At 45.3% G+C, this 25,253-nt stretch overlaps 2 protein-coding genes across 11 annotated transcripts in view; one reads left to right on the top strand and one right to left on the bottom strand.

Annotated features, from left to right (window-relative positions):
• Positions 1–25,253, top strand: part of LOC120955650 (guanine nucleotide-binding protein subunit alpha homolog) — a 252,778-nt gene that overhangs the window by 165,824 nt on the left and 61,701 nt on the right. The window lies entirely within an intron of this gene.
• LOC120954773 (stress-activated protein kinase JNK) overlaps positions 1–25,253 on the bottom strand; it is a 65,145-nt gene that overhangs the window by 15,542 nt on the left and 24,350 nt on the right. For 8 of the 10 annotated variants that reach the window (XM_040375004.2, XM_049610536.1, XM_040375003.2 and 5 more), the window contains one exon: positions 4,134–4,204. The exons of the other annotated variants lie outside the window; for them this stretch is intronic. The gene's annotated coding sequence lies outside the window, so the exon portion shown is untranslated. The remainder of the gene's footprint in view (positions 1–4,133; positions 4,205–25,253) is intronic. 10 annotated transcript variants of the gene reach the window in all.

Below are 25,253 nucleotides of genomic sequence, written 5' to 3' on the forward strand. Positions count from 1 at the left end.
CCGTCCCGAGCTCTACTGTGATGATCAGAGGTGAGACTCAAGCAGTTATTGCGACCATCACGTTCTTCGTGACTCAAACTAAACAGAGCGAGAAAGCATGCTAATTTTGCTGCTTGGGACCACACGCCATGTATATTCCAAGAATGTCGTGATTATCATCGACAGAAAATGTCGTTACCAAGTGAGTGATCAAGAGTTGGGTGCTAAACAAAATGTCACCAAGCATGTGATTGATCCAACAACTGTTGAGAGTGTCACATCTGATCATCTCAGATGTGTACGTGAGCTGGTTTGAGCTTCGTTTCAGTCATGAGTGTTGGTGACTGAAAAAGTGTCATTTGGCAAGCACTGTTCACAGCCAGCAAAAAATCATGATTATGCTTGCGCCGACATTAAGCTCAGTTTGTCAGTAAGAGTGTCGCTTTGGACTCAAGCATTCGCATGTCGCGTTCGGCATGTCATGGCGCACTTTCATTGCGTATCAGCAGTGAGCATCAAGCTACCACGGATAGGTTCATTGTTTTCGTTGGTGAACAATCTCGTGATGGTCATGAGATTTTACAGCACTGCATACAAATACATGATTAAAAACCTAAAGTTATTCAACAAGCGGGATACAATTTGCGTTTTTTTTTTTCAATTTAGCGAGCGGGACAGTGAACAATGTGTATTTTCAGCAGTTTCTTTGAGCTAAATTCGTTGGAATATTCGATTGGAGTTCGTTTGTAACTCATTCACGATACAAATATATACATATTATTGAACATGAAATTTCATCTCGCACTCAATCTGCTCTGTCGTTGACGTTTACAAGGCAAATTAAGCATCCGTTGATGTGTTACAGGGTACAAATAAATTCCCCAACCGTATTGCTACTGTGCAGTAACAGCCAGAATGGGAATTGACTACATCCACACCACCATCATTCAATGACAATGGTTCGTTATTATGCAAAAAAAAAACGGGGCTCGAGTAGCACAACCTAGAGCAGCATGATGTTCATTTTGGTTCTGGTGGTGGTGCTGCGCTGGCCGCACAGGAAACATCAAATAGGAGGGAGAGCTTATCCGCCGGCAAGCACCGAAAGTTAATGTACCGCGAACACCGGGGAGGCGGAGGAGTGTGCTTGTGTTCACGACGACGATTCGGCGGTCTTCTCGCTTGTTCGATTGTCCCATCGGTTCGCATTCCCACCCTCCCCTGGGGCATACCATCCCCACCCCATTTGCTTGTTCAGCCCGTGTATCTGTCAACACAGTAACTCTCCTCGCTATCCGCTGCCCGTGCTCATGAATAAATGAATTCCATTTCCACATCAATCCTGACTGGTTTTTCTTTTTCCGCTTGCCCCTTCCGGTATGCTGATTATGCTGTTCGGTAGTAGCATGTCGATTGTCCAGCCCGTGTCCCAGCGCACTTTTCCCTTGCAGGCGCGCTACTGAGTGTACGTGTGTGTGCTCATTAAAAATGATTGATTGAGGAAATAATAAACACTCCTGTATGGGGGGCAAGTGTGCTTTGGCTACCACCTTCTGTTAGCCGTTTCCTGTCGCATTGCTGCCGGGGATTAAACGGTCAAGCTCAACGTACACGTGGCGGGCAATGCGCTAAAACGAACATCGAATGACCGATCGCCATTTAATGAACGTACGATCAAACACACACACGGACAACATGTCACAAGGATGCAGGCTTTTCCCGTCCTGTCCAAATTGCCAATTGGCACACATCCCCGGCCTCTGACACTGATCTTTTCACGGCGAAAGTAGCGTTGTCTCCTGAACACGAGCGTAATGATGCAGTTTTCCCATCATTTTGCACAAATGGCGAAGTTTCTTTCACACACACACAGCAGCTGTATGTGTTGTGCCAAGGAATTAAGCGCGTGAAAATTGCGCCCAACTTAATGATTCATTTTTGGTGCTCGTGATTATCATCCGTGGTCATGTGAGCGCAGTTCAGCGTAGTTAGAAGCGCGAACAATTACTTATTCAGTAGCTTCTGCTTTCCATCACAGCCACAGGAGCATGCAGCAGCGTGTGTGTGTGCCTTTTCTAAGTACCAAAAACCACCGAGTTTGTGAGCTTTCGCTGGAAGAGAAGCGCACTTTTAACATATTACTTCCACATAACCGTAACACGAGCGGGGTTTGTTTGCTAGAAGCAGCGCAGTAAAATGACAACATTGCTTCACATTGCTTTACCGAGAATAAAGCTTTCCCCAGATACCCCGGTAGTAGTACCATTGCTTTCCCACGGCACAGAGTTCATTAGCAAATTTTGCAAATCCTTTCTTTCCACCATTTACATGGGGTTATGCAAATAAACTTCTGCAGACATTATGTCTCTTTCTCTCTTCTCGCCATTGCCTCTAAGAAGGATGTGCATACATCTTTGTCACACAAATTTGCAATTCGCCTCACTTCTTCGGACATCTCGCGCAGGCAGTGGGCCAACCGGAAATGGGGAAAAATGACAAAATTAAATTCCAACTGTGAGGCACACTTAAGTCGAGAAACGATGACCCCAAGGGACCTTACACCACCTCCCATCGTCCCATTGACGACTCTTTCCAATGAAAATCAGCTCTCGAGGCTGCACAGCAGGAGTAGGAGAGCGCGAGCCAAGCTTCAGATTTTAACCTCTTTCTGAGAAGCAGTGAAAATCTCCCGCAATGTAAGAAGAAAAAGAACATTTCGATGAGCTTGAAAAAAAACAGATCCTCAACATGAAGGTATTGCTTTGCAACCGCTAGCAGATGGAGAAACGTTCAGTTGGACGTACGATTTGGATCGAGAATCTATTGGGACGCTGCTACCAACGCCATAAGACACTTCTTCCCAGCGTGAGCTTGCTTTCGTTTGCTCTGCAGTTGGTCCATTCTGTCCACAGCACAGAGCAAATGGACCCCCAAAAGAAAGAAGAAAGCTTCAATGTTCCAAAAATAGCAAAACTATTGGAAAGATATGACGAGAAAGAGAAGGAAAGAGTTTAGCTGCAGCTTTTACACCCGATTTGATGACGATGATGATGATGATGCTCAACTTTGGAGTCACGCAGTCTGTGTGTCGTAACAGGGCACTATACTTGTGTCCTTCCTTGCCTTGCGTTCTTCCCATATGCTTCCTAACGATGCCTACTGACCGAAGCGGCAGCAGCAGCAGCAGCAAGTCGATGGAAAACAAAAGGGCACCGCGCACAAGGTTTTCAGTTGCACCATCGGAGGGGGCCCTTGCCTTTAATGACCCTATTTGGGATGAAGGCTACTGGGTGTGTGTGTATGTTCGAACGCCCCATTTGGCCCTCGTTCGGTGCGATCCGTTTGGCTGTGGTCCAAAAATAACACAATGCCAAAAGCACGAAAGCTGTCCGCCCAGTTTAACCCACGGCTTGCGTTCGTTCGTATGCATCCTCACCGCAGTCCTTGCAATGCTCTCTGTGTGTGTTTCCTGCGTGTAGTAGGAATGTGTAGGTCTGTGTGTGTTTGTGTGTGTCGAAGTTGCTTCCGAGGCATTCTGGCGCCACATGATGAAGAACTTTTCGTCTCTTTGCCCTGTTCTGTACCCAGAGCATTTTGTGCGGGTTTGAAAGCATTTTGCGAGGCATTTTTGGAACAATAGGGTTGCCTTCTTGTTTGCCAACATCTCTGGGCGCGTGTTGAAAACGTAGAAACATACCAGCATAACATGTAATCCCGAGCCTGGATTTGGTTCGTTAAAAAATAACAAATAAAAACAACAAATAATACCCTGCGCTCTGCGGTGGAGTTAGGTAAAGCTTTGCACCAAGCGACGAACCGGATTGGTGGCGGCGATCGGGCATCGCCATACATAACGCGCCCATCATCGCGACTGCCGGGCATAATGGTGGGGAAACTATTGCCACGCAAAAGGGAAAGATTTATCACTGCGAAAAAGGAAAAATATAAAAAACAGAAAACAGGAAAGCTCGGGGTAAAATAAAAACCCAGCGCATTCCATTCCTTTGCAGCATCTACTAAATCATTCTTCATGTCTTTTCATCCGCGTCCCATCACTCTGGCATGTGGTGTTTTTGGGACAGGTGCAAGTACAACAACAAAAAACTCACATCCAAACGGGCAGAGTAGTTTTGCGAAATGGCAGCATCACTTACCATAATGCAGAAGATCCCGTCATAGTTCGGAAGCTGTCAACGCAATGGTGGCCGTCTTTATGTCTTAACACCTGCCCGGAGAAGAGAGGAAGAGAGAGAGAGAAAATTAGCACACACACACACACACAAAGACACAGTACACACCAGTTACTCAAGCACTGGTGGAAAATGGTAAAACCGACTCAGCAGGGCGAATGGAAATGTGTAAGCCGCGGACGACAGAGCGGGACGGTTTGGGAAGCTTAACGGGAACACCGAACCAGAGGGTAAATGTAAAGTTAAATCCTTTAGCTGCAGTAATTTTATTCAAGCACACATCATCATCATCATACTGAGTGTGGTGAGCGCGCCCGTTCTGTAAAAGGCACAATTTTAAATGCATTCTTTGAACTTTGGGCATTTCTCACTTTCGGAAGTCTCGTGGCGGTGTTTTGAGAATTTATCACTGCCTGGGAGCTGCACCAGTTTGGTAGATCTCCAACTGAGGGGTTTGGGTACCAAAAGGACCAATTTTCAACTACCTTTTCCCACAAAGAGTTTCGCATAAGCCCTTCAGGAATTGCCAGAAAAGATTGCCAGAAGAGCTGTGGATAGAATAATACATTTTAATGGATTTTTGTGAAGGTATATGTAAAGAGTTCCATGGAGATCAATAAATCCATATCCCTACCACTTCATCCGAAAAGAGAGAAAATGTCATGCTCCATTACTTAGGTACAATTTTCATCTTAAAAGGTAAGAAGGAATGTTTCAACTAGTTTCTACGTAAAGAACAATGCGAATAAAATACAAGATTGATCTGAAGTCACTCATTTTAGCCGTTAATTTAACCTAAAAGTAGTGCAAAAATGTGATTACTATTCTCAACCAACATTTGATTAAAGCTAACGCTGTAGTTAATCAAAAGCACGACACGAGTTCATGGTACATGTCCCTTTCCCCCTGTTCAGAAGTAAACGTGATCGATAAGGATCAATTACATTCCCTTTAGCAAACACATGCACATAAACGAATAAAACCGAGAAAACAGCGAAAAGGTAGGTAGAAACGGATGCATTTATTTTGTTGCGGCTGGCTTTCCCGGGATTTTGATCGGAGTTCCACAAACACACCTCCATGTTGTCCCACTGTGTGTGGGATTCGTTACCGTGTATCATCAAGTGCGCGGGATCTCCCCGTACTGTCGATGGTAATTTATGGCATATTTTAAAAAAGAAAGAAAAGTACAAAACACTGACATTGTCCATATGCTGACACTGCTGCTGCTGCTGCTGCTGCTTCTGAACGTTAGGAATTGGATTGCAATAGCGAAAGGTATGAAAATATGCAAAATAAAATCAGCGCGACAAACACCCAGCCCTGCCACCTGTTTCCGTAGAATAGAGCAGGAGTAGGTGTGTTTGCTTTTTTGTGGGATTTTGTTTTTTACAATGCTAACTGATTTTACAGATTTTTTTCTGGATTTTATTTTGCTTTCAAATTGTTGATTGTTACACGTTTTGCTTTCCTCTTTGATATGAGTGCAACAACATTTTTTGCCTCCGTTTTTCCTATTTGAATAGCAATCATGGGATAAAAACGGTGTAAAAGTGAGGGAAAAATCAATGCAAAATCGTCCCAACATGCATCCCAAACGATGCTAACAATACGTAACGCCAAAGCCATTAACCGCAAACCATGATGATGCTGCTGCTCCCAACAGTGCACAGGGTAGGTCAAATATGGTGTCCTACTCTGCGTTATCAAGATGCACATTCCTCACACACATTGGGGTACGAAAATACAATCCCTGACAACGAGACGAACAGTGACAGTAGCACGAGTAGCGAAAGAAAGGGCTAAGCACAAAGAAAAAAGGACTTCAACGCTATCAATCGATTGATTGGCATGTGTGTGTGTGTCCGGAGGTGTCCGGACGTTGACGTTGGATTGGGTGGGTGTACCATCCGTTTCTGCACGATGCTGTCAGCCCATTCGGGAGGCAAATAGAAGAAAAGCGATCTATTTTTAGTGCTGACAGGTCGCGCGTGCTTTCATCGATTTTCATACAAAAGTGTACACACACACACACACACACGCACCGTTTGGTGCAAACGTCCTGCCCAAGTTGTGGTTTATTTGTCGCTAGAACGTTTCCCTCCGACAACACCTCCAACAGCAGCAACTCCAACTCAAAGAAGTCGAGGTACGCAAGAATCCATTTATTATACTCCGTTTCTGCACACGTAATGATTTTCCTTCTTTTATTATTACAAACTCTCTGTGTGTCTGTGTCTTTAATAAAGCGTTACACATCTTCGGTTTGCCAAGGGTGGGCGGGCGCATGAGTGGGCGCTAACAAACCGAGCTGGAGGAGAGCTGAGTGCGAGAATATGTTAATGGGACGCTGCTCAGAATGCTTTTATCATAATTGAGAAGCACACGCTTATTGATAAAGTGTTTCGTGGGGGAGGGATGTTTGTGGCGTCGTTATGTTTCCGGAAAATGAAGGCGAAAAGGACATTCGATGACAGCGAACACACACACCGGAACGAACACGTGTGTGTCCCTATCACTCAAACTTTTGCTGCAACAGAGTGGCCATTCCCAGGACACAGGACACAGGTTAGTTGGACAAAACTTTGTGCAACAAAACCACAAACCCACCATAGCGGAGCATCACCATGCAGCATCATCATTTCTGTCCATGTCCATTTGGACAGAAGCATCCAAAAAACACGCTTCAGTGTCACAGCTTTGGACACAGTTTTAGCACAGCCTTTTTTTTGGAGAGAAGTGGACAGTTTTATCGGCGTGATTAAATTTGCTTTGGTTCATAACTTTTTTATGGTCCATTGCTCACTCGCATCGCAATGGGACACAGTCGTTAGAGTCAGCAGCAGCGCCTTTCCCTTTTTTTGGGAATGTTGTGAGTCGAGATATATTACAAAAAATAAAAAAGAAAGATTCAAACGCTACACAAACACAATTTGTTGTGGAATTGGAAATGTTTGCGGTGCTGGTGACACAGAGCACGTAAACATTCGGAATTATCTACCGTGGCAACAGAGACCCATCATCATGGCAATTATACCTTCAGCTTCCTTACCTTGTGTATGAAGGGCGACTGGAGACAGCTGTTGGCTCTTGGGTGACAGCACGAGAGCGCATTAAATTGTACCAATTGCTTCTGTTTTTCAAGATAACATTAAACATAAGAAAACACCTTGTCTACTAAAACGCTAAGCATATCCAATGTCTTATAAAATATAATTTATATGAGTTCTTCTCGAATTTCTATAAATAGATCCATTAAACCATTAAACATTCGTTTTGGGGAAATGTACTCTACACCAAGCCAAACAAGAATATTCTAATATCATTCGGTAAATCATTTCAACAACGATTGGTGCCAGGCCTCATTTAGAATTTCAGCCATTCTTTACACCCCATTACTCAATCCGTTCCGTGTGTGGCCCGTTTCGCTACAGCGAGGCTATAAATTGTTTATCACTTTTGTCATCTTTCTTGACATCTACAACACAGGCGACATGTGGAAAAGGCGACACTCTCCAAAAGTCCCTTTGCAAAAGACTGCTTGGATGCTTCCTCCCCTCACCTACCCTTCAGGCAGGACACGTATCGACTCCATGGAAGCGTGTCGAAATTAATGTCTCCATGTGAAATCGTACGTTCCGTACGCCCATTTGTGGCTGGAATTAATTCTTCCGAAAATCTTAAACACCAGGCACCAGTAGCAGCAGCAAAGGCTGACGGTAACGATTGTTACCAGTACCAGTTCTCTTGTACTCACACACACAGTTACACATGCAGCACATTCCATTTGTTCCGTCCGCCTGCTAATGGACAGAGCATACACTGACAGCGCCATAAGAACGACATCTCAATTTGGCAGACAGGCACCACCACCCGGCAACACAAGGACATACTGTTGTCACTGGTGCTGCTGCTGATATGTATCTTATTTACATTTCCCCCTCTGCTGCCTCTACAATGCCCTCTCGCTTGAATCAAACATACACACACCACCACCCAAAAGCATCCCGAAAAGTGACACAACACACACACACACGTCATGCAAAGAGGGTCACACACATATACACAGAGCGGGCCCCTTTTTTCGCCTTCGGTTGATTGCTTCGAGGCTGCGAGGCGAACGAATTTAACATTTCAAATATTTTATGAACATAAACCTCCTCCAAAACGTTGCTGCGGCAATACTCAGGGAAGGCAATGTTAGGTTTTGATGATTTTGTTGTGGTTCTGTTCTCGATGCGCCGTTCCGCCAGACTGTCACGTATGTCACCCCCAAAGGGAGAGCCGCACACGAAGTGTTGGGACAGCGTTTGTAAACACGATGGAATGCTTCTCAACACGCCTAACACGAAACTAACGTGCTGGACGAAACTAACGTACTCTTGCACTGTTGACTGGAGTAAATAGGCTATTAAAAATGTATTTTGTTGGTGCACATTGCATAAATACGGGCGACCTTTGTTGAACTGCATTAGGCATAGAGCACTACGGAGCGCCTACAAGTATGCAATTCGCATGGCAAAATTATCCTAACAAAACCTTTCTGGCAGCATATTGGTAGCTGTATTAAGCAAATATAAGGACGGATGACGGGATGCGATATTTTACCAACTAAAAGGATCCGTACCAACAGAAGGCACCGGACCAATCCATCAAACAACAGTGTTGAGCCGAGCACCACAGCACTTTGACGAAATGTAACGAAATCATCCCGAAAATCGATAAAACCCTAACAGCATCCACGAAGAACGTTCCATTTTTCGAACCATGCCACGGGATGGTGGCATCATCACGGGAAAACCGGGCACGACAAAAATACCGCCCGCCTAGATGCGTTTGCATACATTTTCATCTGCCGGGACACGTATAATGGAAACACACACTACACAACCCCAGGTTGGCTACTAGGTTGATGACTACTGCTACCGGTCGGTAGGAAGTAATACAAAATTGATGTCATGACTTGCTCTTCATTAAGCTACCACCCAGAAGCAAGTACCGACTCCGCGGTGGTCTTGTTTAAGTTTTTTATTTTATGTACAGATGGAATTTTTGGAAACATGCTAGCTAACAATAAAACGAATGAAGATCCATTTCGAAACTGGGAAAAAGGGATGAAAATGGAATCCACCGACAAAAGCTGAACGGAAGCAGCGTACAGTGGCCCATTTTTCCGACCGAAAAAAAAACCCTGTTAGGGGATAAATTTGAATACACAATAACCATGAAAAGGATACTGAGTACCTTTTCGCTAATACTACCTTCACACACACACACACATACACCCACAGTTGATTTGAGCCGCTTGATTCGTTACTCGGTACCACACCGTGCGCTGAGTGTTTCATTGCAACGGTGCTTGTTCAGTACGGCAAGACCGACAACGACGCAGCATGTTGCTGGTCGCAATGAAGAAAGGCTTTTCAAATATTCCAATTCTAGATCCCATCGTATATCCCTGCAGCCATAGAGAGAGAGCTTGGGACACTGCGGGTGACGCATACTCACATCAAGCGACCGACCGCGCGTCCATTTTTCGTATCGAGGTCGAGATAATTAATCTGACAAACCCCTTTTTCGGCCGGAAAACCGGACTGCAGCGGCGACCGTTTGTTAATCCTTTTTATGGGTGAATTCCTTCGCTTTTGTTTCGTTCGGTACCGACACACAGAGGTCGAGATTCCATCGCTTGGTGGGAGGTGGGATTGATAACGCCATAAACCGGAAAACCGATGGGTACGGGGAAAAAGCGAAATCTTGCTCCGACGACACGAACGACGAGCGCACAAAGATGATGTATGCAAAAGGGGGAGTGGATTTTTTAAATACGTAAAACACTCTCTTCCAATCAACGCAGATCACAACATACACGCAGAACACGCCTAGGATGAGATCTGCAGCAAAGGAGGAAGGAAATGATGGGAAGAAATTTAACACCAGCCGTACCTTTTTCGGCAATTTGGTAAAGAAGGGGCTGAAAAGGATGGCACGGCTCGTGCGTTTAATGAACACAAAGGGGGATGGTTATCATCCACGATGGTTCGATCGGTTTCTACGTGTTTGGTTAAACAGCGAGAGTTGGATGAGGTCGGGGGCTTCAGTCGATAAATGTGCCCTAATAAGCGGAGAGTTCAAACATGTGAATCCTTTTTGGAAATTAGGTTACACCGTACGCATTAGAGCGTATCTTGGTTTTGGTTTTGTCGAGCGACAAGACCACCGTCCCATTTTAGCTTCATTGTACCGCACACAAACACTCACTAATATCGTCAATAATCGTATTACTTAAATTAAAGAGGCTTCATGAAAAAGCTCACTTCTATCAGCTCAAAGTGCAGAAGCATTACCTTTTCCACCGAATCCTGCCGGTGGCGTAGAAAGTTATAATTCCTTAACGTAAAATGGCTTACTATTAGGAACGCTTTTTCTCGGAAAAGAATTTGTGCCCACTGAACGGACCTGCTGCTTACGTAGGACGGCGCGCACGGGTAGGACTTATTGGTGTGTTTAATTATTGTATTTTGTATTTTACAGTTAATCTTCCAAGAATGTAGCATCTCGGACGGCAGCTGAAAAGAAACCTGTTCGAAAGTTCGTTTCCTGTTCAATAGCCCATCGATTAGAGCTTTTTTTTATTTTGCTCGGTTAGGAGGCTTTATCTCGAAGCGCCCGGCTAACTTTTATCATCAGCAACTGATGAAGAAAGTTTTCGGTTTAAACGAAGAACAGAAAAAATGAAAATTATCAGAAGTTGGAAGGCAAAGCGCCTGCAAGTATGCACTTTGTTCGTATGAACAGACAAGCGCTTTCAAGCGCAATGAATTCAAGCGATTTTATGTTGTTATAATTACTCTTACCACAAACGAGATGTATTTTATCTTTTTTTAGTGAAGGTTTAAAGTATAAGCAGGATTTAAAAATATAAATCGAGCGCCACTGCAGGTAATTTGAGTTGTTTTTGCACCTAAAAGTATACAACCCGCATACCAAATCCCGTTTATTAGCGTCACAAAATCAGCTTTATTGCGGCAATCTTTGTAAAGTTTACAAATTGAACCATAAAAACCGAACAGAACACAGTCATAATCATCACCGCATCACAATCGCTTCATTAGTTTCCTGTGTGTGCGTTAGTGTGCGTTGAAAAATGGAACGCAACATGATAAACAATAGGGGCCAATTATCTGTTCAATTTGCATTCAACATGTAACTGCCAGGTGAACCTGAAAACCACCACAAACACACACACACGTCCAAACACGCTTTCATTTGCATGTCTGTGCATAGTTTATTTCTGTCCCGGTTCTGTAATTACATACGCAACAGTAGCGACATGTCGGGCACACTAGCAACAGCAGCATCGCGCAACAGGGAATCGAGTGCATAAATATTAAAACATCAAAAATGAGCTTACCGGCCAATAAAACGGTGCAAACCATGCTGCGCATGTTAATTGTGTTCCATGCGGCAGGAAATAAAAACAATCCTCTAAAAGTATGACCGTTTTTCCCGTCCAGTAGCTGTATTTATTTTTAAATCATTTCAATTAAACTAACCACCATAAAAAGGGCACTCAGCACAGCCCCAAGCGGGTACAAGCGAACTGTGAGAAGGTTAATACGTTGGACACAAAGCCCGCCCCAGAGCCCCGCGTAAACACTAAAGGAAGTTGCGAAGGCGGCAGCGGCACATTGTCCATTTATTCTATTTTAATTACTTTGAAACATAATCACATTAATCATGCTGCGTTTTGTTTGTTATTAATTTTCCGCCACTCTTTGCAGTGGACGCGTGTGCGAGGCTTGTTTGCACCACCTCCCTCCTGCCTTTAGAGCTAGCACAAACAACAACGCGGTAAAAGGGTTGGTTGCTTACGCTACCATCTCACCTTCTCTCTACACAGCTCAACAATGCAGCTGTCAGTTATCGTTCCGTGAAGCGAAATGAAATATTTAAAACTTTACGGAGAGAGAAATCCCGGCACAACGCAATCGTTTGCTCAGAATTGTGAAGTTTGCACTCATGTTCGTGGTATGAAGCCCTTCTACCGTACTGCAGCTGGAAGCGCAATAAAGCACGGTAAATATATAGATAGCGCAAGGCTACACATTATGGCAGTATTTATAGGAGCTACTTTTTTCCACAATAAATGCACGTTTGTGTGTGGTGAGTGTACGGTTCATTCGACGATCGATTTATTGCACAGCGCAATACATTAAATCTTCTTCTATTTTTAGCGATGTTTGTCGTATCTTTTCCCCGTTGCATCCCACGATGAAGCATGCGGTAAAGGGATGCTGCCAAAATACCCGGATGTGTTTGTTTTGTATGTTTGTGTCCCTTTTGTGTCCTCTAATGTAGCGGAAGCGCTCTTGTTTAACGAGACCATCCTTTTCTCGACGTGAGTAGTGAAACATTTCCTCCAAACTGTTTGAGCATTATTCATTTATCTCACTGTATCGCCCGTTCCCGCTATAGGGCAAATGTCATCCTATCTACCGCAGGCATTTCCACCCCCAGAAAGGTTGAGGTTTTGGCATCAATCAGGAAGCGAAGATTCTACGATACAAAGAAATCTATTACAAGAATGAAAAGGAAGGAGTCTCTCGATAAAGTAGAAGCCAGCTCGCCGTCGCGGTTAAAAAGGAAAACGAATAGATAGTGGTGGAGTGGCAGATACTTACAGGAAAGTAAGCCGAAAGAAACAGCCAACAACAAAATAGCCCGCAGTCAGATTTCCCTGGGCGACTTAACGTTCCGCTCAATTGTGTTGTGGCGCAACGAGAAAATGTAGAAAATCTCGAGTTCGGCCGGAATAGGCCGCCCGCTACTACTCGTTGGCTGGCTAAAAAGTTTTGCGTCGAGTTTAAACATTGATTTTATGGCACTTTTTATGTTTCTTTACTTTTCCACACTCTCTGCGCTAGCCTCTGCTAGAAGAAGCGAAGAAAAGGGGGGTTTTTTGTTGTTGTTCGACAACGGGGAAAAGTTTTTCGATTTTCCATGCACCGATTGATTCTGCGTCGAAAAGTGTAATTTGAAATTTAAACTAAGTAGGCAAGATGAAGCATGACCATTTTTTTTACTTTTTTTTTTCGGGGAGCGGTACGCATACAGATCAATTTCAAAAAGGATTTTATTTTTTGGGATTAAAAAAGGAAAGTTAAAAATGAAAAGACAATTTCAACAAATAAGCAACTCGTTTTGAGCGCGCAAACTTTAACCATTATGGGCGGGTGAGAAAAAAACGACACGTTTTGGGGTTTTGTAAGTTACGATTACCGGGAGAGGCCATAGTTTGCCGACGGTGGTGGTCACGATTTCAGATTCAGCAGCCAACAGCAATTGACCTTGTCCAAAACGGAGCAATGTCATATGGTTCGTCCAACACGGACAAAATATTGCCGCCGGGGTGAAATGATTACAATCGAGCATCAAACTCGCCTGTCCACCGCTAAAACCAAAAACCGACATCGCCAGAAGTCGTGTTTTGTTTCCAACGCCCTGCTCGATAATGCTCGGTTTGTCCTGACTGATTTAGCTTCCAGGTATACTGTAACACACACGCACGCCTTGTTTTGCCCTTCCGGATCGATATGCGAATGTCCAAGCGCACAATAATCGAGCACACGGCGAAGTATATCAAGGTCCGGCACCGCCCTTTGCTTTTTCTATTTCCCCACGCACGCACGGCTCATGTTTTCTGTTCCTTTGTAATATTTAGCGCCCGTCTAGCACGCGGCTTATAACACGATCACAACGAACAGCACACGGCGGTTCAATACTTGCTGTTCCCTTCCTTTTTTCCCAAAAATAGGCACACACACACACACACATTCCAAGGCGAGGATGAGCCGACAGACAGACAGCCGCGACAGTGCGCAGCAGAGTTTTAATAACAAAAAATACGAGAAAAGATGCCCGACACAAGCGCAACTACGGGCCGCAAAATTCCGATGCACGCACGCGGCGTTGTGGTGGAACGGAAATCCAATGTTGCGTATTTATTTATTTATGCATTTATTTATGGGACTTTTGCCGCGCGCGCTCCACACACGGTCACTGCAGAAAAGGACAGGAAAGATAGAGAAAGAGACCAAGCGAGGACGCGATTTATTTCGAGTGTGGCAAGTATTTTATTTCCAGCATGCCAACAACTGTCGTCTGTATTTACGGCTTCCGACGGGGTACAGCTTCGGTCCAGGGCATCATGAGAATCCCCCCAAGGGTCCCTCCTTTTCTGCTCCTCAAGCGTTGTGTTGCATTGCGGGTGCACCTGATACACACTCTGGTTGACATTTATTTTTGAACCGACCATCAATGCCCAACCTTCGCAACCAGCCACGAGAGAAAGGCGCCATGGCAAAGAGGGAATTCTCCTCAATGATCCATTATCGTTAGCGCTCTTGTTGGAATTTCGAGCAAGGCACACCGACACACACACCGAGTGAGCGGAGTGTTTAAGCATTTGGACAAATAGTTTCAAACTTTGGTAAATGGTCACAAAACGGCCGGGCTAACTGCGACTCGATCGACAATCAATATTCCATTTACCCCTAAAACAAGAGCAATACGCCGTCCAAAGTCGTCCAACACAATGACTGCCCGCCAGGGTAACATGATTTGTTGGTACGATTGTCATCGAACAATTTGTAATTCTGTCACTGGCAGCGCACCGGCAGCTCCCAATATCGCCATGTCAGTCGGGATTATCCTTCAGCCCGGAAGCACAACCGAACCATTGGCTGGTTGTCATCTTCTAAGTGGATCCTCTGCAGCGGACACGCACAAACACAATCTGTGTTTTCACCGGGTCGGATGGCAGCGCCTTATCCATGTAAAACAATGCACAGACAATGTCAAATTCATAAACACTTTACCCCGAACCCAACAAGACAAAGGGGAACCGTTCAAATGAGGGGCACAGTGGCAGTGTGTAAAATCGAGGTTTTAAGACAAGGGGAGGACACCACAAAGGGAAAGGACAAAACCCTGGGAAACCCTGGGTGGGAAACCGCATCCAATTTGTACCGAAGGCTCTGTGCTCTGTCTCAAGCAGTTATACCCTTGATCACCGTCTCTACCGGCAGCAGCAGGGCTACCACAATTTTCCCTATCACATGCCATGCTTTGCAAACATTCAGGCGCAAACAGGGGATTGGGGTTATGGAACTGGAGCGCGATCGGCGGGAGAAGTGAGAAAACTTCGCATACGGCAAATGACTTGCGATCGATATTCAATTTCATCCTGCTCTCCTCGCTCGCTACCTCACACACACAGTCGTCGATGGCACGAGTAGTGCCCGGTGGGACGAAGGGCAGAGCAGCAGCAGCAGAGGTCACGCTCTAAATCGTCGTTGGTACGCGAATAAATGATTTACTTGTCTTCGGGGCAAACCGACCCCCCGTCCGTCCACTGCGGTGACTTTCACCATATTCGCCTCTGTCATCCTCTCTCATTCACCCCTCGCCCCGTCCTCCTCCTTGGAGGTTTAACTGGGTGGGAAAATGGAAGCCGAGATTTAGTGAAACGTGAGGCGATTGGTTTTGGAAACCGAGCCATTCCATTAGGTTGATGTCAAATAAAATTATCGCCCGTATCATCGCAAACAGACGAAGCGAGCACCGGCTTACGCTTCCCACCGGGACAGACCCGCTTGATACTCGGTTGTTGCTGTTGCGATACTGCGAGGCATACACAAGCGCTAGTAAGGTTCGCAGTTTTCGTATTAAAATTTGATCTCAATCTGTACCGGCTGTAATGATGATGCAGACCACCTTTTTAAGGGTTTTATAAAATTTGCTCTTTGTTTTGCTCTCTCACTTTTTTTCGGTTGTGACAGTAACAAAATAAATTAAAACATGAAAATAAGCCAATTTTGCTGTGCGGGTTGCATACATTGAGGCGTATAAAATTAAAGTAAACTGGTAAACAAACAAACCATCAGGCTTGTTGACATTGACAGGAGCTATTGCTTATCTTTCCTCAACGGAACCGATTTTCCGCATTGAACAGAGCGCTTGCTTCCCTACCTAACCTTTGCACTACATTTCTCTACCACTCCTGAAGCGGAGCGGGGGCTGAAGCGGAACCCAATTCCAAGCACTGGCAAACTCCCGTTCCGTGTAAATGTCAGCAGCGCTGGCAGTGAAATCCAGGTCGATCAACAACGACAGGAGAAGATGTGTTTGCATCAACCATTCAATAGCCGTACAGCCGGAGGTTCGAATGGGGCAAAAGGAGAGAGAGGCCGGATCCATTTGTGCACTCTGCCCACTCTGCTTGTTTTATGCCTATTTACACCCCCACCGGGTCTCGGGGAGGGGGGAGGGGGGGCTGATGCAGAGAGGCATGCAGTCCTTGCAGATGCAGAAATGGAACGGTGTGCTAGAAAAAATTACCCCGCCTGGTTTAATGACCATGAGAGAGAGAGAGAGGGTGAAAGTGGAAATGGAAAACTGGGTCTCGCTTTTATGGTTTTAGTTTTTTGTTTGTTTCTTCTCTGTGTACACAGAAAACAAACTGCTCTAAAACCCTGCTAGAGGCGAAACGGACGCTCATCAAAAGTACCGGAATGCAATGACCTGGTTTTTAATCAATAGTCACTCGACGTCATGGGCCGCCTGCATATCACACGCTGGATCCTTTGGCATCTTGATTATAATTATTTTCTCATGGTCCTACGATTCATAGCGTAGCAGTGAAGTAGAAGAGCTCAGCGAAGCTCAGCTTTAGCGAGGTAGTAACGCTCCTGCTTCACTCCAACGATGTTACTCCGTGTCTTCAGCCTTAAAGCTGGAACAGAGCAAACGAACGATGAGCCAAAAATAGCTCACCATACACAAGGAGGTACACAGCATTTCATGCATGATGATATTGCTATTGGGATCCCTTTTCAGCGCTGATTAGTGAAACGAACAACCAGAATCGATCGGTCCTGAGGTGCATCAACTCACTCCTCCTTTGTTCCCATTGCTCATTGCTTTCGCTTCCCATTCATCGAGCGCTACCTTTCCTTTCCAGCACTGCTACACAGGGCTCACGGAAGCAGAATTATCATCCGGCAGCCTTAATGCTCTAATAATTAAGCTCTTAAGCGTAAGCGAAAGCCGTCCTCTGATTGGAAGGACATGGGCCTGGGCTGTGGCTCGATTGCATGACGATAAAGCGCCTATTATGTGAACACCTTCACTCTTTGCGCGTTCGTGGGCTGACTGGCGCAAAAGGCCAGCCCCACCATCATTAAAAAGGTTTATTGAGGTAGAGAAAATTACGCGCCAGCTACCGAAGCATGTGTGTCTGTGTGGAAAACGCCGTCTAGCAAAAACGGGGGAAAAACTTCAACATGAGAGTGGTTTTGCTAGGATTGCTGCATCAAACCGAGATCAGACTTCTGCTTGCGTTTGTCGGAGTTTTTGTGTGTGTGTATGTGTGTGTCTAGTTGGATAGACAAAGAGAACGCTTTTTCCGCGAGGAGGAGTTGGCGGACTCGTTTTCAGTAAAGTAGCTCACCGTAACGGACCACCGTTCGTTCTCTGTTTTGCCAGCCGGATTTCCCAGCCACCGTTCGTTCGCGTCATCTATCGACGCTTCGTCCGCCGCAAGGCAGGATTTTCTTGCTTTGGTAGCAAACAAAAAGAAGAAAAAAACGAAGATGGATCAGACGGTGACACCGTGATAACTTCGTATTGTGACACCACCACATCCGGCGGCAGGGGATTAGATTTCCTGTCACCAGCATGCAGCACGTTTTTCGTACACGCATCTTTGCAGAAACGGGAGAGAAAAGGGGGCGCGCGTTTGTTGAGACACCGGGATAGATGCAAGGGTAGTGGGTTGGAGAGAGCCAACGGGCTGCTGGATAGGATTGCGCGACAGACTTTACAACCCGTGCACTCGTGGATGAATTTCATGCGAAACAGTATCCCTGAGCTAGTCAGTTGCATCCGCTTACGGGGTGTCGTACGGGACCCGTGCCAGACGGTTTGGCCATTGTTTCGCTCGAAGCCGGCCGTGCTTCCGGTCTAGCTGCAAAGAAGTGGTAGCGCACATGTAAGAAACCCTTTTTGCTGTCTTCACCGACACAGCCAAGAAAAGTGCCAGCAAACGATCCCTTTTTCCGCTGGTTGTGTCTGGTGTATAAGGCGCTCTAAAGGTCATCTGTCAGTAACAGTAATTCAGGGAAGAAGAGTCGCAAGAAAGTGTTGCGATACGAATTTCCAGGGATGCCATGCTCTACAATGACGCAAAAGAATACATTTATTACAAAAAGTGGGATTTTGTCATACCCGTTGCATACATTTAGGCGCTTTTGTTTCTTAATTTGCATAGATTTAGGGGACTTTTTTTTTGCTCAAATTGATTCCGATGTAGTTCAAAAACAAACCTTGAATTTTTTAAAATTTGATATTTACTAGCATTTTCTGAAACCCCTTTTCTGTATCAACAAACCACGAAGGAACGCACAAAGAAACTGGCTGAGCTGTCGAGGTCCAGTTGGCGCGCTTTGCTCCTACAGCACCGAGCATCAATAAAACATTACTTTGATCTCCCCCTCTGCTCGCTCAACCCTCTTTTTCAAACAATCTTTTTCGGGGATAAAACGGTTACAATGCTCGTTTTCAACAGCAAATCCACTTGGCGCGCTGGTGATGCTTTCTAGGGCCAGCCTTCTTCTTTCCCCACCTTCCACGAAAGGCTAATGGTCCTAATGCCCGGCGTCCAAGTCATAGGATGAAAGAGAATTTTGCAAACGGCAGCGCAAATCCAGCCAACGTCTCCTAATGGGAACGTCAAGTTGGGGATTTATTTTCGCTTCCACCTGTCCGATAGAATAATTCAAAATCGTGCACGATGGAAAGAAAGTTGTTAGAGAGGGGTGAGAATGGGAGTTTTTTTTATTTGGCACATTGTACAGGCAACAGGCAGTGGAATCTTTAACAAACACCTGTTTCCTTACGTGCGACGACCAACATTCGCCTTCGTTTTATCGAGATAAATTCGATCAAGCAGCATATGGAGCAGAAATGAAGCGAGAAAAGGCAGCAGGAGGATAGAATGACCCTTCAGTTTTATCATATTTTAAAATTTATATCGTCATTCTCCGAACTCACAAGCAGAAACCGTAAAAAAAAGGAAACCCTCTCTAGAATATTCCTTCGCAAACTCGACCAAAAATTGTTTTACATTTTCCTTGTCATTCCGTTTCAATAATGTTACAGCTTCCGATAGATATTTTACCTTATACCTCCTCCCTCTCCCTCGGAATGTCCGCGTACCATGTAGGAAAATGCTTCCCAACACAGCACACACAAGGCCCCGCGGGCACTGGTGACGCAATTTTCAGCACATTCTTGACCATTTTGCGGAAAAGCATAACGACCGTCGAGGTCTAGCGTGGCCGTACCTAATCATAAATCAATTTCCATCGCTTCACGCCGGCTCCTCACTATTCCGGTGATAGAGCAGCAGTTGGGGTCTTCCCATGGCAACTATAACAAGAACACCACTTCACACACACACACATACCAGACCATGTATAAAATATATACATTATTGCGTTCCATAAAGGAAAAAAAAAAACACAGAACAGAACGCGCGAACCGACGAACCCAGCCACAATAAATTATCGCTTTAAATAACCGAACCCGAACTTTCTTCTCTGCACCAAACAAAACGGGTAGTGCGTGTCTGCTCTTGGGTCCAGCAGCAGCATAATATCGGCCCCAATTCCATGGGCTAGTGTAGGCAGTGTGCTGGTTCGGTTTTATATCACACTCAATGAGCCATCGGGCCGAAAAAAAGGACGTCTACCATGGCATTTCGTTCGTGACTGCGTCTCTCTTTCGCACTCTCTAGGCTGGAAACATCTGTTCTTCGATGGTCGAAACATAATAAATTGGATTTCATAATCGATCTACAGCACCCTGCACATGGGCGTGTGTGTGTGATTCTACAGCACTGCCGTCCAATCCGCTGTGTCCAGTGTGTTCGTGTACTACACACGCCTCACCAAAAAAAGATGTTTCGCAAGCAGGGGAACATAAAAGGGGTAAATATTTTATCGCCGCGAGCGTGTCATTAAAAGTTTCATTACCGCCGGAGGATATTATTAGACGGAGGAGAGCAGCCGTGTGGTGGGGAGATAAAATATATGAAACTTTCTCCCAACGTTTCTTATCATGACGCCCCGCCAGCAAAACATCTTATGCGAGGACACTAGAGTTTTCTATCGCCTTCAGGGAAAAGTTACCCCTTTTTGCAACTGCAAAACCATATCTAATAAGACGAGAGCGCACGAATGTTTGCAGTGTTCTACTGCAAACACAGACACTTTTCCCGGTAGATTTTTCCATTTCCTTCAACATTCCTTGTTGACACACCCCGCCGACCATGGGTCAATGTTTGCGCGTCTGGTAAGCTACAATATCCGGTAGTAAACTGCTGCCTGCTACAGAGCGGAACGGGTGAATATGAAATGGAAGTAAAAAAATGCAATTTATCACACCGTTTTTCACAGTAACTGGCACATCGAAAACATTAGTGGAGCTGTTATACTGCTATAAAACACATACGCCACCGGCGGGATACAAGCGACTTTGTTGCGTGTTGCACGCGCTTAGGCTCCTAGGCAACTGTTACCTTATATTTTTACTTTCTTTTGCAACATTCATTTTTGCCTGCCTTTGAACGTTGTTTGTCTATCAGATAGAAATGGAATACAGTGGGCCAGTCCGCACTGCTCAGCGGCACAGCACATGGGAAAGATGAAGGCTGTGTGCGCACATTCAGTCGTCTTCTGTGCAGCATTGGGGGAGGAAGTGCACGCGAGAGACGGCACTGTCCTTCGCTAATCCTATTTGTACGGGGAGTGGATTGTCCGTCGACATTCGTAAAGACATTACATTACAGGTCCCCGGTAGGTAGGTTTGGACCGTACGGATTCTAATGTAAGAAGCATTTATAAATATCCGAGAGCTTGCGATAAGAGCCCCGGGGAGTGCCTGTATGAAGTATTGTGTATTGCAGGTGTTATTTCATGCTAACCTTAGTCATACACTCTGCAACGCATTGAACCAAATCATTGGTTCTATTTCATGTTTGAAGAATGAATTAAATGTGTTCTTTGTATGAAAGATACCAATGCGCAATACAATCTTTGTGAGAGAAATAAGCAAAGAAACAGCGTAAAGCTTTAAAACATTTGCTTCTGTCGGTACTACTCCAACATACTCTTAAGAGATGCAGATTCTTTTCTTTTCCTACGAAAAGGAACCCCTTTCCAAAGGATCTAAACACAAATCTTGTACAGTACATTAAAGCTACCAAAGGATATAAATTGAAACGAAACATTAAGCAGCCGGAACGTATCAGAAGTCCTTCTCTTGATTTTTTTCTCTCTCCATTTCTATCCTATCTTGCGGCTGGTTCACCCGCACAAATCACACCCAAGGACCCGAGGCTCGGCCCGGTGTGTGCTTCCGATAAGGTGTGTCTAAAAGAAACAATTTATGTGTTTGGTGGCTATCCTTCTTGGTTTGTTTCATCCCAACGGAGAATAACCTTGCAACGCCGCCCCAGCACAGGGAAGGCGAGAGATGCCGGCTCTATACAACATTCGGTGCAGAGAATGTGCTAATCTAACTAAAAATAAATTCCACCTCCAGCACGGCGCCAAAGACAAAACCGAACAATAGCTCACCCGCACCACCACCACCACTACATTCCCTCCTCACCAACGGCTGGCACACTTCGGAACGCTCGCTCTCGTCAGTGGGGAACTTTTTCGCCAAGAATGCAAATTACATTCTCACAAAAGCTTTCGGGGTTTAGAATTTTCTTGCCAATGTGTTGGCATTGTTTCTTTTAGCTACTCGTTGTACCCTCCTCCTCCGTTCCGATTTGAAGAGAAAGAGCTTTTCTTTTTTGCGCAAGCGATACCTTTTCATGTGCAAAAAATGATGCAGAAAAAAGGGTTTCAACAATCCACAACCCCAAAAGCCGATCCGAAAGACCGATGGGAAATCCAAAGTGGGGTAGAGTAGGCGGTAGCCCTCGCCATGCACATGTTCGATTATCTGTCAGATCGATGATAGAACATGATATCTCGGGCAAAAGCGATGATCAGGAAAATGGCGTCCGATGGGGAGACCCGCAGAAGAAAGGAGAGCTTTTCAATACGAATAAAAAAAAGAAAGCAGGAGAAGCCACATAATCTCTAGACAGCTACTCGATTCTTCTAGCTGAATAAACTAGCCTTATAAATACGCTCGAGAGGATACAATATACACACACGCAAATCATGAGTATTTGTTGGATCAGTGGTGTGGAACAAACAATCATATAAAAAAGCAAAGAAGTCGATTTTATAGAGCTTTTTGTATGCTAAGCCACACCAGTACATCGACACGGATGATGTTTTTGCTTAGATACAGCATGACGTCTTTTTGCTGCCTTTGGTAACCTGTCTCTGTTTATTCAGAATGGTTCACGCGAATCTATGGCCTCATAAATCTGCTTGTCGTAGCAGTAGAATGTAGATTGGCATTAATTTTTGTTATTGATAAGATGAATCTCAGTTTTGGATACGTTTTTATTCTTATTAATAATAAATTGATATCCTTGGAGGTTTGTAAAAGCCTGTATTTTTCTGATTGTGATCTATTTGTCTGATTGTGTGCTACAAATACATTCAGGAAATGATATTTACTTGTATTTAAATCATCCTTTTATTTATATTACTATTATAAGATATGTTACTCAAAATATTATCAATATCAGCAATATCTCAATACTATACACAGCTCCTGCGGCACGTGAAGGCTCCTCCACCTTTAAAAGCCAATTATTCTTGAATAGCTCCTATTTTTAACCTCTTTGTTTAGACATCTCTTTACAACAGAGTAAAAGAAAAAAAGGGCACCAACATTGGGAAACCCCATCAAAAGAATCGAAAGAAACAGGAGAGAAAAAAAACCCCAGCTAAAAGTAGCAACAGAATCCACCATTTGCGCTCAATAAGCTGACAGCAGCATGGGGGGAAGCGCCCATGAATTCGGGCGACCGCTTTTTTATTCGACCCCAGAGAAGAGCAGACGCAGAACGCAGCACACGCTGGAATGCTCCTCACCACACGCCGCGGTTCGCCAACCCAGAGAGAATAAAAATAGCGGGCGCAATAGAAAGGCGCATCCCGGAAAATCCGACGCGCAAACAGAAACCTTGCTCTCGTTCTTGCGAGGGCCCCATCGAAACACGGGACGGGACGCGAGGACACGGAGCACAGGGACACAACAACAAAAAATGACACACTAAAACAGGGCCCGTAACCGCAACCTGTCATGGGCGCGATTTTCGAAGGATGGCACACAGCAGCGGTAGGTTAAGGACTGGTTTATGTTGCGTTTTGCGAAACGTCCAAAGGTGATTATGATGGTGCCGTGGCGCTGCTCTACCGACGATGATGATGATGGTAGGCCACCATCGAATCGATAGGATCCTGCCTGCAATGCCCTTGTACTATTGGTTTGGCATAGAAACGAGAAAAAAGAGTATTTCAAGCGCCCCAAAAGAGAAGCCTACAGTGTCTGCCAATTGCGGGTTTTCGCATCGCTCAGAAGAGCTTTTGTTTTTTCCCTGCCCCCGAACGAGGTACGAGGGAAAGCTGATCGCAACAACACGCAGCGTTTTCAGTGCCCTTTTTGTGTCTGTATGTGTGTATTTGGCCGCAGAAAACGTCTACATCAATACGGGTGAAAGAAAAAAAATGGAGCGCGGCCACTGTGTTTTGTGCCCACACGCCGGTGAGGCTCACTAATGGTGGCAAGCGCTGACAAGGATCCTTCATGCCAAACAAAAAAATAACGGAGGCAGGGGAAGCACATCAGAGCACCCCGTCCGCCCCGTCCATGATGATGATGAGTGGGGTGTCTGGGAGGAGAGGAAATTAGACGCGAGAGCTGCTCCGTTGTGAAATATGTATCGTCGATTGACGGGCACGTTAGTGGCACCTGATGACATTTTGGAGGACACGACAAAGCGGAAAAGTGAGAGTGGTGTCACCTTCTGCGCGTGTAATTGGGTTCGTTAAGCAGGGCGCACGAAGGTGGAAGAGGCGGAAGGCCCGTTCTGCAACACGCTCTGCAACACGCCATCGTCATCGTTCGTATCGCGCTGTTGTAGGGTGAAGTCTGTTGTTGGTTTTGTGGTTTTTGGTTTTGATTAATGGCTGCAAGCCATCGTCCACCGCAAATAGAAGCCGCTTCTCCTACGCCGAGGCCGCCGCCAAACAAGCACTGACAAACTTCGTTAGCGTCGGTGAGACACACACACACACATTTCAACTTGCATTTGTGCTCGGTAAGCGAAGTTGCGATGATTTAATGGGTACAACATTCTTGGGCAAAAGGTAAAAGCATTAGGGAACATTGGCAGCAGCAAGCCTACCGGTCACAGCTGTGATAACCATTCTCCCCGTCGTCCATTATACGCGCGCGCGTCGGGAAATGAGGCTTGAAAAATCATCCACACAACTACAAACACACACACACACACACACACAAAATAAAGCTTCAACGCTGGTTGACTTTCCCGATAAATCCTCTCAAAACCATGAGCCCTAGTCCTGGTGGTAAGCACGCTTAACCAACGGCTCAAACGCGCGATGATGGTTGAAATGTTAAGTGGAGGGGATTTGAGCGATCGATTTTTCTAATCCACACCGAGTAGCAGAGCACGACACGCGAAATGCCGCGGACGTGGAAAACAAAACTCCCCCCGACGACAGTGCGGATGATTGAAAAGCTTTGAAATATCCCCGTTCGAAGGTGTTTTTGATCTCATTGGGTAACTCCGTCCGCTGGGCCACAACACACAGCCAGTGGGGATAATTTTGCTATCACGAAGCGCTCTCCCAGGAATGGGATTATCAATCAACCCAAGCGTGGATATCTGGATGATGACTAGCGGAATTAAATTATACACCGACTACTCCGAAAGGCGGAATTACGCAAATCAAGAGCCAACTTCATCCCAAATTGCTCCGATTGTGTGGTGTTTGCAAGCGAGAAGGTGTGAAAAGGCGC

This window comes from Anopheles coluzzii, chromosome 3 (assembly GCF_943734685.1).
Source record: "Anopheles coluzzii chromosome 3, AcolN3, whole genome shotgun sequence".
Lineage (NCBI taxonomy): Eukaryota > Metazoa > Arthropoda > Insecta > Diptera > Culicidae > Anopheles > Anopheles coluzzii.